The sequence below is a fragment of the Palaemon carinicauda genome, chromosome 4 (genome assembly GCF_036898095.1).
Source record: "Palaemon carinicauda isolate YSFRI2023 chromosome 4, ASM3689809v2, whole genome shotgun sequence".
NCBI lineage: Eukaryota > Metazoa > Arthropoda > Malacostraca > Decapoda > Palaemonidae > Palaemon > Palaemon carinicauda.
This window is the reverse complement of record NC_090728.1, coordinates 68,926,150-68,941,296: the sequence shown is the minus strand read 5'-3', so window position 1 is coordinate 68,941,296 and position 15,147 is coordinate 68,926,150. Positions and strand designations below refer to the sequence as shown.

The following is a 15,147-nucleotide window of genomic DNA, read 5'->3' as shown; positions in this document are numbered from 1 at the left end:
TTCAATTATTCTAATGATCTAGATGCTCACAAAACTGGTCTGTTTGAGATACTACCGTTAGAGAGGTATGGGGTCCTTTGACTGGCCAGACAGTACTACATTGGATCCTTCTCTTGGGTTACGGTTCACTCTCCCTTTGCCTACACATACACCGAATAGTCTGGCCTATTCTTTACATATTCTCCTCTATGTCTTCATACACCTGACAACACTGAAATTACTAAACAATTCTTCTTCACCCAAGGGGGTTATCTACTGCACTGTATTGTTCAGTGGCTACTTTCCTCTTGGTAAGGGAGAAGAGACTATTTAGCTATAGTAAGCAGCTCTTCTATGAGAAGGACATCCCAAATTCAAACCATTATTCTCTAGTCTTGGGTAGTGCCAGGATACACTCGGGCACACTATTCTATCATATTTCTATTCCTCTTGTTTTGTAAAGTTTTTATAGGAGATTTTTATATTAATGTTGTTACTGTTCTTAAATATCTTATTTTTCTCTGTTTCCTTTCCTCACTGGGCTATTTTCCCTGGTGGGGCCCATGGGCTTATAGCATCCTGCTTTTCCAGTTAGGGTTGTAGCTTAGCAACAGTGGCACAGAATAGCTTGCAATAGAAATCTGTGGAGGAACCTGGAAGGCCTACATCCAACAAAGGACTTTTGAAGGCTGAAATGAATAATAATAATAATAATAATAATAATAATAATAATAATAATAATAATAATAATAATAATAATAATATGATTTTCATCACATTTGCTCATACCTACGGATTTATTTTTTTCTATTTTAGGTTAAACTAGATGTCTTCGTTGTTACTGAACGTGTTTTCCTTAAATGAGACTTGTTCAACAATATACACAGCGTTATGAATATCTTCTTTTATTTTCAGTTTGTTTCTTAATTTGCTTTTATAATAGCCAGATTGAAATATAAGGATGCATGATTTCTTTTAAAGATTCATGCTGCCAGTGCACTTTAATAATTACTGAAGGATCCCTTTACCTATTGTAGGTCCGTGTCTTTCCCGGTACCTGTTTAAATATACTTTCTTGCTTCATTACTTCATAACTTTTGCCAAAAATTCCTCCTTGGCACTCAATATTCCCCTAGCTTCGTCTCATGTACCTTAATGTTAAATTCCATAAATCCAGGTATACTCTAGAACGCTTATATCTAATTTCCTCTACAAGAGCATTGCCATAATTAAGATACATAAAATCGTCAGAATAAGGGCAAATTCATTTGTATTTTAGAGTACTTTTGTAACCTGTTCCCTTGAAATATCGACCTTCATTAATCGGCCACACACGGGTTCTTGAAACCAATGTCCATAGAGATACCATTGGTAAGTTAAAAAGGTTCCTCCGCACGCAGCCTATCTCAAAAGACCTTGCTTGAAACTTAGCTGTCCGTAAATTGCCTCTCGATGTTTGGGAGATTTCACAAGTATGGTGTCGACTATCTTTAGAAGCCCTAGTAAATACCGAACTTCCTAATGTAGGCTATAACCAAAGTTCACTCTATGCATAAGGTATGGTTTTTATCATTTTATTTGTAGTAATTGGAACCTCTGAATAAGACAAGACTCGAAATTTACCCCCTTGATTTTTATTCTATTAAGCCATTAAAGGAATTATATTTGGCAAATAACGCTATTTCTATAACGCCACGCATCTTTGTTCGCTAATTTTGACATCAGAATCAATTTTTAATTTACGTATATCTTATATTATGTAGTCAATAGCAAGGTATCACCTTGGTCAGTAGCACGTTGCTTTCGACAAAATTTTGGCCTGTGGCACAAAGAATTGATCCACCATTTTCTCGGATTTTGTTTTCATTTCATCATGAACATTATTAACTTGACATAAAGTTCAGGACGAATATGCAGATGCCGTTTCTCTTTGGAACATTGATTGTCGTCATTAATGATATCTATGGTGAGTATGGTCGTCAGTTTCCAATTTCGTCAATTTTCTAAATCAAATGGAATCATATAGTTGTTTTCACAGTTTTCGTTGAATTAAAGTGTATGAAATAATGATCTCCAAGAATAGAAATGTAAGATTTAAATTTATAAAATATATCGTTTGAGCAGATTTACGTAGTTTTATATTAGTTTATTAATATTCTTTTCAGTATCTCATTTGTTTGTTTACGAAGTGTTATGGTCAGTCTCGGATAAGTTAGTTACCGTGGTTTAAGCGTTGTTGTCCTGTTCCTGTTCTTTTAATTGAAGCGTGAATACCTCAGCTTTACCATGTAAATGTATCGCATAATTATATCTAAAGAGAATTTTAGGATAAAATGGGAAAGTGATTTAAACTAGACATCTGAGGAACTTACCACCATGCAGTGTGCAAGCAGAAGCAGGTAAGGTCTAACCTAGTTTGGACTCGAGATATTAGACTTCATATTTTGAACCCTTTGCAAGTACAGTATGCCCATTTGTATTATCCTTGTGAGCATACTGTCATAATTAGTTAGTAGCATAAAAAAATAGTTAAGCAAGCATAGTACCGTAGCACTTAAGAACCAGTGTGTTGTTATAAAACTAAACTAGTAGAACCATAGGCCTAAGCCAGGCTAATACCATACGGAAAAGGGTAAAGTTTTACTGCATTACAGATTCTCATTTCGAACAGAAAATGTATGTTTTCCTGTAGTAATTAACGTGATTTGACCGAATTTGACCTTCATTTCAACCGCAAATAGACAGAACCAATTTGACTAACTTTAAGTAGTCGAACTGGTTGCTGTTATTACGGATGAAATGAAGGTGAAAACCGGTTAAATCACATATTGAGCAGGAAAACTTATATTTTCTGTTAAAATGTATAAATATAACGTCTTTGGTTATAGACATTCTGTTAAAATGTTTAAATGTAGTGACTTGTTCAAATCCCGTGTCAATTCACTCACGTATGTACTGTGAACGCTAACATTAGCAACGTTACCAACGTTACAAACGTTACTTTTACTTTTAGGGGTTTATTTCTCGCCCTCCATCAGACACTGAGAGTTTCTTCAGGCAGGCCTTGATGTGTGAAAATAATTTCTTTCCAGTTTATATTTTGCTCTATATCTTTTCAGTTATTACGATGGCATTACTAACGTTAGCAATGCTACGGTAATATTAGCATGTGTATTTTAAAGCATTTTTCCATATAGCCTTTTCACTATATAAAAAGGTACAAAAAAGGGTACAGAACCTAACAAACCCACCTAACCTAACCTAGAAGTTCCCAGGTCACAAACCCAATATATTGTCTTTTATTATATATTCTGTTAAAATGTTTAAATATAATGAATTGTTCAAATTCCGTGTCACTTCACTCACGTTACACTAACGTGAGTACTGTTACGATAACATTAGCAACACTAGATACAATGGTTCTTGTTCTGCCACTTGCTCACTTACGCTTGCAGAAAAATAAAACATCAAAATCGTATGTACTTTCAAGCGGTAATGTTGGGCTGCGCATGCTAATATTAGCAATGTTACTCTAACATTAGCAACGTTAAAGATAATGGTTCTTGTTCCTCTACAGGCTCACTTACGGTCGCAGGAAAATAAAACATCAAGCTCGTATGCACTGGCAAACGTTAATGTTGAGCTGCGTACTCTAACAAAATAGTAAAACTAACACATTAAAGTTAAAGAAATTAATAACATACTTTTATGACCGTGACGATGAATCTTGTGGGTCACGGGGGTGTTGTGACTGAGTCTGTGGTGTCTTAACTTCTTTGTCTTAGTTTAGTACTGCACTTGGAACACTATAAACATTGGTCTTTTACATTACGAGATTTAAGAAAATTATCAACATTGGAATACACCAAAATACTTTCAAGTATGGATTACTGCAGTTGTTATAATTTTCTAAAACTTCCATTGTGAAATACACAAAAAGACGTCACTTGAACTAACAAAGACCTGACTTGGACAAAGATTTCCACGGAAAAGGGTTTGTTGGAATGTGGGGGTAGGGAAATATTAACCTCCTTGTGCAAACTTTCCATACGTATGGGTTCGTGATTGGTTAACGGAAAAGCAACGGAGTCAAGAGAGTAAACATGAATAAACCAGAATGGGAAACTTGTCCAGAGCAAGTATTTATGTAAAATCTGCGTGTGACAAGGTAATAACAAAATGTATAAAAGTAATATAGCAAGATAAAATGGAGTGTATGATAAATGATATTTAATCGGAATATAAAATGATGTGATTTTATAAGGTATCGGATAATAAAATGAGTAATACTGGGGTCAAACGTAATATGCATACGAGGGTATTACATAAAAGGGATGGTAATATTTGTACTGGTTCAAGTCATATACTTGAATAAAGCGAGTGAAGTCGAATAGTTAAATTTGATGGCTAGAAAAAAAGAAATCTTATTGGTGGAGGTGGAGCCTATGCGAAGGGAGGGGGGGTGGTGAGATTATGCTCAGAAGGTCGAAACTTGCTATGTACAAACGAACGAACGAGAGTGACTGCAAGCGAACCGTAGAACAAAAAATAAATGAAAAGCACTGCTAATGTTAGCATGTTACGCTAACTTTGCCACAGCTCAATATTACCGTATTTTTTCATGATCCATAGCCTTTGCAACGGCGCCTCTAAAGTTTATCCTCTTATTCTGTTTTGTCTTTTCCTCCGTTTATTATACATCCAAGAAGGTAATGTATAAAAAAGAAAAGGCGTGTTTTACCATTATATACCATTTCCCCAGTATGTTTTCCCCACCCAAAACCCCGAGTTCCCACTGGGGGTCCCCCATTATTGTAGGATATAGATATATATATTTCTGAAACTATTCATTTGAGTCGGGAACGAGTGTCATTTTCGAAAGGAGCGAAATTTTTTCTATAGAAAAAAGTAGTTTTTTGCCTAGGTTACATAGCCCTGTAATACAGTACAATAATACCCAGAAAGGTTATATTAGAATCACATACCCAGGCCAGGGTATGGCAGTGTAGTACCATGGTGTACTCTTTGCATGTGAAAAATGGTAGTCTTATTTCGGAGTGAATGCATGAATTTCATAAGTATAAAGCCTAACTAGTTTTGGTTTCATTATAGTTAAGGACAGGGAAAATTGGTGCAATATCCACTTGTATATTTCTCATTTGTTTCCATACCACTTTCAACCGTTTTCTCCCTTATTACAGCAATTCAATAAATTACAATTAAATAATATTTTTTATTCCCTTCATTTTAAATGTCTAGTTTTCCTTCATACCTGTTGTTGTTATCTTATCAATCCCAGTTTTAACATAAATACTTGCTCTGAACAAGTTTCCTATGCAAGTTCATTCATATTTACTTTGTAGACTTCATTTTGTTTCCAGTGACCAATCACATGCCCATACGTATAGAAAATTTCCACGAGTGTGTTAATATGGTAAAGTTTTACAAGTCTACAGGGTATCATTTCGAAAAGAAAATTCATGTTTTCCTGTTGCAAATAACGTGATTTAACCGAATTTGACCTTCATTTCAACCGCAAACAAACAGAACAACCAGTTCGACTAACTTCAAGTAACCGAACTGGTTGTTGTTGTTGCTGTTGAAATGAAGGTGAAAACCAGTTAAATCACGTTATTTACCAGAGGAAAAAATCATATTTGTTCCGTAACCGAAATACAAACCACGCTATTTACATAGGGTTTACTTTCGGCGTAGCTGAAATTGACCAGCCATTAGATTTTAACGAGGGTTTACTACCCCGCGCTAGTTAGCAGGGGTAGGGGGAGGGGTAGCTTGCTACCCCTACCCCCCTCACACACCGGTGAAATGTCTCACTTCACTTTTGGCTCGGACAATGTACGGTCATGCCTGTCTTCGTCCTCGCTTGGCAGCCATTATTTGTTTTGTCTTTACTTAATCACTTACTTTTCTTATACTCAATATATATGTAAACAAATTCTCGTGTTTATGTATATATTTGAGTATAGAAATCAGTGTTTTTTTTTCAGAGTTCGTGCTTGTGTGTATAGTGTACGATATCTCCGTGGAGCCCTCGGCAGTTAGGCCACCACGGTGTAATTTCATGGGTCGCGATCGAGTTTGACTACGGTCTTTCTCTCTCTCTCTCTCTTAAGGTCGTTCACCCTATACTACGTTTTACCTTTACTACGTTTCGGTAGCTTCCTTCCCGTATGGGTGGGGTTGCTACGCCATACATTTTGTCTCAATTAGTTTATGAATCTAATTGTAGCCTATTTGTTGACTTTTCAGCTTTTGTAGAACGATTCCTTTCGGGGTTTTCGTTCTTTATTTAGTGAACATTCATATTTAAATTACATAATTACATAGTTACATAATTATAATTGTTATAGTTCTATGTTTGTTACAGCTCTCCTTCCGTGAGTGTAAGTGGTTTTGAGGGCACATGCCTGTTGTGTAATTCTTGTGTTCTTTTCCCACGGGATTCCTCTTTGGAGTCTTCCCGGGGGAATGAATGTTTACTAATGATTTTTGTTTTTTATTTTTCACAGTTAACGATCTAGTTTCGTTTCTGTAATGTGACAACGGAGCGAGCTGTCTTGTTGGGGCCTGGGGATTCTGCTGTTGCTGCCTCCCCTATAGATCTTCGTCAGGGGCGTGTCTCCTTCTCCTGGAAGTGCTCCCGTGATGACTGATAGCTGTCCGGTTCATTTTAGAACACTCAGGAGGTTCGCCTCCTTGGGTGGGTAACTTCCCTTCCGAGGGAAGTTTTCCCGTCCAGGCTTGAGTTTTTTCCTTCGGGGGAACTCCTCTTGCCTTTATTTCGTGCGACTATGCTCTTGGTGCTGAGCGGTCGCACCTGCAGTTACGCTCAAGGGGCTGAGCAACTGCAGGAGCCCCTCTTCGGAGGATTGCTCATTTTAGGTCACTAGCTGATCGGTCTCTTCTACGAAGTGTTCCTCTTTCGTTCGTGAGGGAGGACACTCATAGAGACTCCTCTTCGGAGGATTCTTCTGCTGTTGTTGCTGAGGGCTCAGTTTCCCTTTGGGGACAGCTGATGCCTACGGTCTCTCCTGCAAGTGACTTCCCCTCGGGGGAGGTCACGTTCAGACTCCTCTTCGGAGGTTGGAGGGTGTTGCACCTGTCTGAGGTCGTCTTCATCTTTGTTCGACGTTCTCCGCAGAGGACCCTCCTTGACGAGTACCGACCGTTGCTGCTGCTTCTCCTGCCAGACCTGCTAGTCTTCACCTCCGTTCCTGGACGCAGATGAGCAGTGGGCGCCAACACACCCTGTTTACAACGGGCACCGGTACCTTCGGGTCTAAGGGGCTTACAGTATTCCACAGTGTGGGTAAGTCCATTAAGTGCCAGGTTTTTTCCTGCGCGCCTGCGCACAGTAGCGCTCTAGCGCTCGCCTGCTGTGGACTACGATCTCCGGTAGCTGAGTCTCGCTGTAGATCTTCTTCCTGCTCGCCAGCGCTCACCTGTACTTCTGTCCTTCTGTGCGCCAGCTCTCTTCAGTTCGCCAGCACACATCTGCGCGCCCTTTCCTGCTACGCGCCAATGGGCGCCAACGGTTTTCCTGAACGCCCAGGATCGCCTGCTTGACAGCTCGCATCAACGCTCTCCTTCCTGATGCACCTGCGCGCCTTCTGATTAGCGCGATGCGCTCTAACATTCGCCCTCTCGCCCACGATCTATCAGACCTGGGCGCAGGTAAGAAGTTTTCCTGTCGTCTTCTCGCCCGCCTACGCGCCATCGGTCTCCCGGCCGCCTGCGCTCGCCCTCGCGACTGCGTACATGCGCACCCATGTTCGCCCGCACGCGAACTAACGGTGTTCCATCGCGCGAGCGCGATTCCTGCCAGTAAGCCATCGCTCGCCAACACGCCGTCGCTCGCCTACGCGTCATCGCTCGTCTGTGCACTATCGGATTCCGACCGCCAGCTCTCGCCCTTCCAACCACGCTCGCCCTCCTTCTGCGCTCCCTCGCGCACTTTCGTCTCTAGTAACCAGAAAGTCCTGGCCTGGGGGACCTGATCACGACAGCCTGGAACTTCAAGCTTCCGCTGTACTTCCCCCCCAGTCTCAGACTGTGGCGGGATGTTTCAAAAAGAAGCCCCACACCCTGAATCACACCTACAGACAATTGTCTCAACAAAACAAACTTTCCCCTTACGTTATCTATACCAGACTCTTTAACAAAAGGTAAAAAAAAACTAAACTTTAAAACTATATTTACTGATATTCTAGAATTTTTAGATATTAAACTTAGCCGGTGAATATATAATAGCTGACGTCTCCGACGGCTCAACAGAATTAAAAAACTCGCAATCGATCGCCATGAAGGTAGCGGGTGTGCCCACCAGCGCCGACTATCGGCCAGATACCGCATATACATGTAAACAGCTCCAGTTCTTCTCTGTCGGTTTCATCGACAAGTCGATTCCACTCGCTATTATGACCTCGAGTTTTCTACCGAATTGGTGAAGTACTGTACTTGGTTTTGGTTTTATTGCTTTCGCCGTGTTGGATTATTCAATACTATCCTCAAAAGAAATGCTTTTGAAAGGAGAGTAAAAGTGTTTTGCCCTTGCTCTTTTATCTCTGGTTTTTTCCATAGAGTAAAGATGGCCGACCCTTCCCTTAGTGTACGGAAGTGTGTTTTAGGCTTTTAGCAATTATCTTATCACATTATAAATTGTTGTTGTTAATTATAGATTTTCCTCTATATATTTTATATCTCACCCGCCTTTATTAGGCCTCTTCGATTAGCTTTCCATTTATAATAAATTTTATGTTTTGTTTATATGCGGCCTTACCTATTCCTCCCCTAGTCCGAGAGTAGGCGGTCCTAACTTGGAAACCGAAGTTAAACAACGTTGAGCCCATTCAACTTTTATTTTCGTTAAGTTTAAATCATTTGCTCTGTAAGAGTTATGAAAAGAATATTTTTTAGTAGATATTTTATGAAAGATTTTCTTTGAATAGTCTTCGTGCTGTTTCAAAGATGAACTAACGTTTGGTTTATTTATGCTACGCAGTTTGCGCTCTATCGTTACGATAGAGAAAGAGAGATTCACGGTTTCACTTTGCAGAAAGAGTAAATCGATTTTGACGTTTTGTTCATTCTTCTTTCAAACGGAAGTGTTTTAAATACTAATTTAAAGGAACTTGTTAATTTTCAATTTCTTAGTCCTTTCAGTTTTTTCCTTTGGTCAAATAACCTGTTTATTGACGAAGGGTGAGTGGGCTTTTCTCTTCTGTGTGAAATCAAGCGAGAGAGAGAGAGAGAGAGAGAGGAAGAGAGAACGTTCCGATCTTTATTCTCGTCCCAAGCGAGTAACGTTGTTCTCGATTCAGTTTTTTATTCTCGTCCCAAGTCTCTGTACGGGGAGAAAGGATAAAACGTTTTTAGTTTTTATTCTCGTCCCAAGGCACTGTACGGTGAGAGATTGAAAACGTAGTCTTTAATGAACTAGTGTTTAGTCTCCTCCCCAGTCACTGATCCTTTTAACTTTATATATTTCCGTTTTATTCGATATATATGTTTACTGATTTTTGCTTGTACTAATGTGCTTACATTATACGACTCATTTCGCAATTATACCCTTTTGATGTAGGGGAGAATTGCGTGCTTCAGGTGGAAATCAGTTTTATTCATGCCTAATGTGAAATTATTGAAAAATACGATTTCAGTGAAGTAAGTGCAAAAACAGAAAATCGTAGTGATAAAGTGATAATTGCGCAAAGTGTTTTTTAGTGTTGCGACCGAGGGTTCGTCTGTTCGTGCTTGTCGTTCACCTAGTCCGAGACCTCTTTCAGGCTCCCATGCTACCAGGGAGAAGTAATATCGCAGGACTTATGGGGACGAGAGGCTTTAACCAACGAACAAACGTTCCCTCTATGGTATCGGGCGTGTCTAGCAAGATCGCCCCTACCATAAGACGAGCGAGGCTGTTTTTCTCCTCGTCATCCGAAGGCTTCTCGCAAAAGAAACCTTGGAGCAAAGTTTCTAGACCCTTAAAGCGGAAGTCAGTCCCTTCAGGACAGGTCCAGCGTCCTGGCTGTAGCCATGGGGACAGCTCTGACCCTTTGCAGTCGTCGGAAGACGGTTCGCCTATTAAACGCAAGCGTAACACGGGGTCCGAGGGTCGCGGTAAAGGCAATGTTTTGCCAACACAGACGTTGCCATCGTCTCGGCCCGTTCCGACTCCCGTTGATCCTAAATGGGTTGTCCTGCAGGACATGCAGACTAAGCTTGCCTCCCTTATGGAGAAGTATGACGTTGAGCAGGTTCACGATGAACCTTCGCTTTCGAGTCGCCATGACACTAAACGAGACTCTGGCCATCAGCCACCCAAATGAGCATTTACTCGTCCTTTTGACGTTATGAAACGTGATGTCAGTAGTTTGTCACGTCAGTCACGTGACTTGGATCCTCACTCGCTGCAGTCCCGTGTTGACTTTCAGCCGCTGCCGCAGCCTCGTGTTGACGTTCAGCCGCTGCCGCAGTCTCGTGTTGACGTTCAGGACGTTCGCCAACCAGCTCAGTTGCCTTGTTTTGACGTTGATCGTCAAGCACCGCAGTCAAGAGTTGTTTTAACTGCTCTATCTAGGCAGTCAAGGCAGTCTCGACTTGACGTCGAGCGTCCTCCCGCACCTGTTGTTGTTGCTGGTCAGTCCTTTAAGCAGTTACATGACGTAGCGTCCTTGACTGCTACTGATGCTCCTTTGCGTGTGGACTCTGCTTGTCAAGCATTGCCACCACGGCAGGTCTCTCCCTTGCTTGAGACTCGGCAATTGTCGGACGAGGTTCCTTCAGATGAGGAAGTTGCTGATCCCCCTCCTACTGATATTCCCTTGGGGACTTTGTCAGACGGAGAGGAGCCTAAAGCTGCTCAGCCCTCTATGGACTTTAAATAAATCATGCTGATTTTTAAGGATCTTTGTCCGGACTATTTTGTAATTGCTGCTCCTCGTTCGCCTAAACGTCAGAGTTTACACTAGGCCTAGCTACTTCGAAGCCGTTGTTTTCTAAGCTAGTGCTCTCTCGCTCTTCTAAGAGAGCTTTACGTTTGCTAGGCGACTGGTTGATCACCAGGAGGAGTTTGGGGGAGACAGCCTTTGCTTTCCCTCCTTTTAAACTGGCTTATAGAGCGAGCGTCTGGTATGACACGGGAGAAGTTCTCAGCTTGGGAGTTCCTGCCTCTGCCCAGAGAGACTTCTCAAGCCTCATAGACTCTCCCCGGCGCCTGGCCATGAGACGCTCCAAGATTTTGTGGTCCGCTTCAGAGCTAGACCATCTCCTGTTAGGAGTTTTTCGAGCGTTTGAAGTTTTGCTGTACAATTATGTCATGCATGAACAAGGCTATCAGGGATGGCTCCAATGATCTGACAGCCACGTTCTCTGCAGGAACAAGACTATCAGGGATGGCTCCAATGATCTGGCAGCCACGTTCACTGCAGGAGTACTTAAGATGTAAGTGCGCTCAATGTGTTCATTGTCAAGACAAACTTCACGATGAAGACTACCAAGCTGTCTTGACAGCATTAAGGGAAGGCGACTGGATGGTCTCTCTCGACCTTCAGGATGCATACTTCCACATCCCGATTCCTCCAAACTTTCAACTACATCTGAGGTTTGTGGACGGGAAAGTAATGTACCACTGTCGAGCACTGTACTCCGACCTCATTCCAACTCCTCTTGTTTTTACAAGGCCCTTGCAAAATGTAGCAAGCTTTCTACATTTTTTGAGGATTCAGAGCCTCCTTTTATTTTGACGACTGGCTAATCAGGGCGTCGTCATTATATCGCTGTCTGGAGAGCCTCTAATGGAAATTAGACCTAATCAAGGAGCTAGGTCTCATAGTGAATGTAGAGAAGTCGTAACTTACAGTATCCCATCCCAGACTATTTTTTTTGGGGAATGGAGATAGTGTCTGATTTTTCGGCCCTTTTCGTCTCCCGCAAGAATGGAACAAGCTCTGTTAAAAGTCCTTCACTTGCAAGAGAAAAACAGTTGCTCTGTAAGAGTTTGAACTAGCCTCGTGGGAACTCTTTCATCGCTGGAGTAGTTTATCTCTCTGGGGAGACTCAACCTATGCCCTTTCCTATTTCACCTAAAACATTGGAACAAGGAGAAGGGCTTAGTGAGTATCTCTTTCCCAATCTCCAACTCAGTCTAGACATGTCTGACTTGGTGGGACAGCAACATCAGACTTCGAGAAGGTCTTTCTCTTGCGATCAAGAACCCAAACCATGTGTTGTTTTCAGATGCAGCGGATTTGGGTTAGGGAGCTCCACTGGACAGTCTGGAAGGCTCGGGTCTTTGATCTACGGATCAGAAGGAACTCCATTTAAGGCAGTAACATCTTTCCTTTGGCGAGATTTGTGCAGAAATGAATGTCTTGGCGGATGGCCTCAGCAGAAGAGGACAAGTCATCTCCATGGAGTGGACGTTGCATAAGACTGTGTGCGAGAAGCTATGGATGACATGGGGTCAACCCATCATAGATCTTTTTGCTACTCTCTCTGACAAAGAGGCTCTCCAAATCCAGAGGCAGCTCACATAGACGCTTTCCTGCTGGACTGGTCTCACCTGGACGTTTATGCCTTTCCACCTTTCAAGATCCTAGACAAGGTGCTGCAGAAGTTCACCTCTCACGAAGGGACCAGGTTGACATTGGTTGCTCCACTCTGGCCCGCGAGAGAGTGAGTAACAGAGGTACTTCAATGGCTGGTAGATGTTCCAAGGAGTCTACCTTTAAGGATGGATCTCTTACGGCAGCCCCACGTAAGGAGTCTTCATCAAAGCCTCCCCGCGCTTCGTCTGACTGCCTTCAGACTATCGAAAGACTCTCAAGAGCTCGAGGATTTTCGAAGGAGGCAGCCAGAGCGATTGCGAGAGCTTGGAGAGCATCTACCATCAAGGTCTATCAGTCGAAGTGGGAAGTCTTTAGAGACTGGTGCAAGTCATCATCCATTTCCTCTTCCAGTACCTCTGTAGCCCAAATTGCAGACTTTCTCCTACATCTGAGAAATGTTCGCTCCCTCTCAGCGCCCACTATTAAGGGCTACAGGAGCATGTTGGCGTCTGTGTTCAGACATAGAGGCTTAGATCTGTCCGATAATAAAGATCTCCAAGATCTCCTTAAGTCCTTCGAGACCTCTAAGGAGCATCGTATGGCAACTCCTGGATGGAACTTAGACGTGGTCCTAAGGTTCCTAATGTCCGACAGGTTTAATCCATTACATTCAGCCTCCCTGAAGGATCTCACCCTCAAGACGCTTTTCTTAGTGTGCTTGGCTTCGGCTAAAAGGGTCAGTGAGATCCATGCCTTCAGTAGGAACATCGGCTTTTCTACAGATAAAGCCACATGTTCACTTCAGCTTGGTTTTCTTGGCCAAAAATGAACTGCCTTCTCGTCCTTGGCCTAAGTCATTTGATATACCTTGCCTGTCAGAGATCGTAGGCAACGAGCTTGAAAGAGTGCTGTGTCCAGTTAGAGCTCTGAAGTTTTATTTAGCTCGGACTAAATCCTTACGAGGTGGATCTGAGACCTTGTGGTGCTCAGTTAAGAAGCCTTCATTGCCTATGTCAAAGAATGCTTTGTCATATTTTATTAGATTTTTAATCCGAGAGGCTCATTCTCACTTGAGTGAAAAAGATTGTTGCTTGCTTAAGGTTAAGACGCACGAAGTAAGAGCTATAGCAATTTCCGTGGCCTTTAAGCAAAACAGATCTCTGCGAAGTATTATGGACGCGACCGTTTGGAGAAGCAAGTCGGTATTCGCGTCATTTTACTTAAAAGATGTCCAGACTCTTTATGAGGACTGCTACACACTGGGTCCATTCGTTGCAGCGAGTGCAGTAGTGGGTAAGGGTTCTACCACTACATTCCCTTAATTCCAATATCCTTTTAATCTTCTCTTGAAATGTTTTTAATTGGGTTGTACGGAAGGCTAAGAAGCCTTTCGCATCCTTTTTGATTTGGCGGGTGGTCAAATGTCATTTCTTGAGAGCGCCCAGATTAAGGGTTTTGATGAGGTCCTGTTGTATGGGTTGTCACCCTGGATACTTCAGCTCCTGGGAGTCTTTCAGCATCCTAAGAGGATGGCTGGGCTTCGTGAGGAAAGCGGACTAACAAGGCAGAGTAATCGTTAGAGTCAGCTTCCTTACCAGGTACCTATATTTATTTGGGTTTTGTTATGATATAACTGTCAAAAACTCTAAGCATATACGCCGTAAACTGTATTAATACTGGTCTCTACCCACCACCATGGGTGTGAATCAGCTATTATATATTCACCGGCTAAGTTTAATATTTAAAAATTATATTTTGATTATAAAATAAATTTTTGAATATACTTACCCGGTGAATATATAAATTAAAGGCCCCCCCTTCCTCCCCGATAGACCCAGCGGGATAAGAAGAACTGGAGCTGTTTACATGTATATGCGGTATCTGGCCGATAGTCGGCGCTGGTGGGCACACCCGCTACCTTCATGGCGATCGCTCGCGAGTTTTTGAATTCTGTCGAGCCGTCGGAGACGTCAGCTATTATATATTCACCGGGTAAGTATATTCAAAAATTTATTTTATAATCAAAATATCATATTTAACGAAAAACACCAGCAACCACACATAACTATAATAATCACTTAATACTAAAATAAACTGCTGTCAAAATCTCAAAATAAATCACAAAAACTTAAAACTAACAAAAAAACCAACAAACAAAAACACTTTTAACATATAATATAGGTGTGTGGACACCTTCATCCACACAAGGGCTAACAGTCCTTTCAAGCCCAACGCAACAACTTGGTTGCAACGCCACACTATGGCAACACTGACACTCGGTCAATACAAAATGTATTCATTGATTTAAGCCGTGAGCGTAATCATAATCATCATCATCATCATCATCATCATCATATTCATCATCATCATACGTATTAACCAGGTCCAAAAGAAATTCAAAGTCCGGTGATCAATAGGTGTTTTGTTTCAAAGAGCAGTCAAATAGAGATCCTTTATATCAATCCCGGCCATCAACACTATCTTCAGTCAAAACAAAATGTTCTTAAAAGGAATAAGTAATTCCAAGGAGGAATCACGGCCTGAAAATAAAAAACAAAACACTTACAAACACTCCTAGCTAACTAAATTATCGCACTATAAT

The 15,147-nt window shown here is 41.7% G+C and overlaps 1 long non-coding RNA gene across 1 annotated transcript in view; it reads left to right on the top strand.

Moving 5' to 3' along the window:
- The first annotated feature begins 2,175 nt into the window (after positions 1-2,175).
- The window catches only part of LOC137639112 (uncharacterized), a 96,093-nt gene continuing 83,121 nt past the window's right edge, over positions 2,176-15,147 (top strand). Inside the window, exon 1 of the long non-coding RNA XR_011044231.1 lies at positions 2,176-2,378. This is a non-coding gene — a long non-coding RNA (uncharacterized lncRNA). The remainder of the gene's footprint in view (positions 2,379-15,147) is intronic.